Raw genomic sequence first — 4123 nt, 5'->3', positions numbered from 1 at the left:
AGCGCAATTTCAGTTCTGGGCATCATGAGGTGCCGTTTTATAGCTCCGAAAATTCTTGCACAGCCATATGTTACCTACTGATTACTAGCCTCTATCTTGAAGCTGATGGTTTAGTCGCATGAGATATAATTAATCGTTCAACCGGCCCTCTTAATTGCTCATATCAGAGACGTGACAATAGTACTGTTGGTCTGTTGCTCGTACAGGCATGCAGCAATTGCAATAGCACTCGTAATTAAATCCACTACATAAATTATTTGTCAGTAATGTACTGAAAATTTTCAATAGAAGGTGTGCTACATAGCTACCTTTCAGGTAAGCTATTTGCAATATGTTAGTAGCTAGATTTTTTTTTTTATAGTTTTGCAGTAACCAAAAATTGCATACATCACGCGGTTCATTTTCTTTGGAAAGTTCTTTTTCTCTACGATTTTTTTTTGGATTTATACGTTGAAGTTCTTAATTTATCGTTGTTTGAATTTGAATGTGTCTAATTTAAATTGAGTAAATGTTTATCAGTTCTAAATTAGTTTTATACCTATATTAGAGAATCCTATATTCGAACTTTTATCTAGGAAAGACGAGAAAGTGTTTTAAATTAGGAATGACGGAAGTGATGAAAGTGTTAGGTTATATCTAAGTTATGAGAAAAGTGAAGTGAAAAATAGGCAATCACCTTAAATATATAAATTAACTCTTCAGATTAACCGTACTTATAGGCAAAAAAAAAACATGTGACAAGTAATCTACAACCTCATCAAGTACAATACAATATTTTCTTTCAGTGATTTTCCCCAAAATTAATAGTCTCCATAAGACACGTAATATCAACAAATACTAATAGGATAACTAGGTGAAACCCCACGAGTTGCTACGGGAGTTCAGTACTCACTCCGTCCCAAAATATAAGCATTTTTGATAAGTCAAACATTTTCAACTTTGACTATTAATTGTAAAAAAAATAAAAAAGATCAATCATGTAAAATTAATGTTACTAGATTTATCATTAAACAAACTATCATAATATGTAACTCATTTTATTTAAAACACCTTGTTTTATAGATATTGTTGATCAAAGTGGTATCTCGGAGACCGTGCCGGGTCTAAAAATGCTTATATTTTGGAACGGAGGGAGTATGATTTAATGAGAGAAGAAAATGAGAGATAATTTAGACCATGTATGAATTATCTAAGGGCTAAACAATTAATATGATATGACTTATTAATAAGAGAGGAGAGAAATAATATTAAGTAAGTGAGGATAAACTATATAGGTATGTAAGATATTATAAAAAATAATGAAGAGATATATTAAAACAATATGTGAATTATGTAGAATAATAACTAAATGCTTGCATTTTAACGCTTTAAAATTCAATAAATCATAGATAATATAGCATGCTTGCATAATATTTAAGATGTAATAATTATTAGTGAATAATAATTTGGTATCTTTACATCTTAAGTTTTAAAATTTAGTGGGTTATAACTTTATAGTAAAATAGGATATATAGCACTATTTAAGTACCTTAAATAGTCAAGAAGGAATCTGCAGCAATTAAATAGCTCTCGCTAAAGAAAATTCAGGGGATTGCAAACAGGAGATTGCACGCGAAGCACAAATTGTGAAATCATTGTCATGATTAATATTTTGTGATGAATAATTGGCTTTACAAATGATTTATTCGATGAACTGATTTGAAAAGATATGTGGATGTTGGTGTAAGTGCGTGTGACTAATGAGTCAGGTTATGATATATGTGCTCAGGAACGGTTGCTTTGTCTGATTGTGTGCAGGTGACTTCAGGTCAACCTTGGTCAATGATGAGGACCGAGATTATGCTCAGGGAGGATCAGAGGTCCAGTGCGGTCGGGATATCATGTGAGAAGGTGACTAGAGTCAGAATTCTTGGAGGAAAACTTCGGTCGATAGTGTTATCGGGTCTAGACTCAGGGAGGAATGAGGTGTGAGTGCAAGCGTCGGTGTTCGCGAAGGAGATTAGAGAATTGGATAAGTGTATGTTGCTACATTACTTCGGTTTACTGTAGCATATGTTGTATGCATGTGTGTTGATCAATGATGGCAGGGCTTGGATGTTACTCCCTCCATCCCATAAAAAACTAATCTAGGACCAGATGTGACCTATCCTAATTAACACTATAAATATGGACAGTATTTGGACATATGTCTAGATTTGTTATATCAGGATAAGTCATATTTGATACCATGTTGGTTTTTTATGGGACGTAGGTAGTTATGTAGCAGGTTAGGATTTGGATCCTCTACCTTCGAGGGGTGAAGGCACGGTGGTGCAGTCAAACCATCCTCGCCATCCAGCAAAAATAAGTGGCTCACATTCATGCATGTATATACAGAGTATAATGGGCCAGCCCATTAGTCCGTGCAGTCAAGCCAGCAAATGAGGCCGAGCTAGCGTTGCCACATTATGGCGCGAAAATGTCCGCGGTAATGGAGCCGTGGAGGGAAAAATGGCATCTTTACTCTGTTTTGGCGCCAGAATTACATAATTCTCTTCGTCTACTCTTTTCACCTCCATTTCTCTTTTCAGTTCCAAAAAGATTTTGTGCCCTTTTTCTTGTCACCTCTTCACAGCCTAGCTTTGAGATGCAACAAGCTTGTGATCGGTCAGATATGGCAGAAGAACCCACTTGAAGACCATGTGTTTGCCGCGGTGATTAGTCAGTTTCTACAAGAGAGATGGATGAAAAGGCGGATGGTGAGCACCATGAGTTCATCAGGTAAATAAATACCAACTCTATACTTGTCATTCTTCAAGCATGGCTGCATTTTCTCTATAGTAATAATCCACTTGTGATTTTTCAGAGAGGGGATGATACCTAGTACACTACCTCAACTTGGAACGAAGTTTTAGGATGAGATGGAGGCTTGGGAGTTTTGGAAATCTTATGGAGGTAACATCGGTTTGGAGGTTAGGAAGAGGTACGCGAATAAGAGGAAGTCTGATGGTAAAGTTAGATCATTTAGATATGTTTGCTCAAAAGAGGGTCATCGGAAACAAGATAAAAGATATCATTAAATAAAATGTCCTAGAGCTGAAACTAGAACCGGTTGTCAAGTAAGAATTGGCCTTATACTAGACCAAAAAGTAGGAAATTATGAGGTGACTGATCTTGTTCTAGACCACAATCACATCCTTTATCCACCGGAAACATTCCACCTAATGTCATCAGAAATGAATATTTCAGATTTGCAAGCTTTTGAAATTAAGACAATTAACCGATGACTCCGGAATTGGACCAAAAGCTGCACATGAGCTAGCTAGCCGTCAAGTTGGTGGATCATTTAATCTTAGCTACACCCTTCGTGATCAAAAAAAAATTATTCGTGTACCAAGCAACAGAGGGAGGTGGCATATGGTCTAAGTCGGAAGTATGTTGAAGTATTTTCAAGACAAAATTGCTGAGAATCCTTCTTTCAAATATGCTTTGCAAATGGATTGTGATGAGCAAATAGCAAACATATTTTGGACTGATGCTAAAATTATCATAGACTATGCACATTTTGATGATGTTGTCATTTTTTATACTACTTTTGGAACAAATAAAGAGAGTAGATCTTTCAGTGTCTTTGTTAGTGTCATTTTCGAGAAACATTTGAGTCTTTCAAGTGGTTGTTTGAGACCTTTGTAAAAGCACATAATGGCTAACAACCGCAAACAATTTACACAAACCAAGATAGTGCAATGGGCAAAGTTGTTGAAGAAGTGTTCACAGAAGAATGGCATGGATTATGTACGTTCCACATAATGCAGAATGCTATCAAGCATTTATCTCAACCGGAGAATGAAGGCCAACACCTACTTCTAAATAACTTGACAAAGTGCTAGTACAAGCCACTGGAGACAATTAACAGGCTCAAAACCTCAAACTCAACCATGTTGCACAGAAAATAACTATAATCAGCTAAATGTTCATGGCGGCATGAGATGAGCAAGCGGGAATAAGCATCTACATTGTTTTGATTCTATTGTATTCTTCTTTCTTACTTGCATATAGAGACTGAACAATGAACAATGAACAATTATATTTCACATACTCATTTGTTCAATCAATGGAAAAACGTAAAACCAGCCCATATAAA

General features: G+C 35.8%; 1 pseudogene; it reads left to right on the top strand.

Annotated features, from left to right (window-relative positions):
• Nucleotides 1-2900: 2900 nt before the first annotated feature.
• LOC136357011 (protein FAR1-RELATED SEQUENCE 5-like) lies at nucleotides 2901-3869 on the top strand (annotated as a pseudogene).
• The last annotated feature ends 254 nt before the right edge of the window (nucleotides 3870-4123 follow it).

Source organism: Oryza sativa, chromosome 6 (assembly GCF_034140825.1).
Source record: "Oryza sativa Japonica Group chromosome 6, ASM3414082v1".
Taxonomy (NCBI): domain Eukaryota; kingdom Viridiplantae; phylum Streptophyta; class Magnoliopsida; order Poales; family Poaceae; genus Oryza; species Oryza sativa.
The sequence above is the reverse complement of the archived record's forward strand: the minus strand, read 5'-3'. Positions and strand labels throughout refer to the sequence as shown.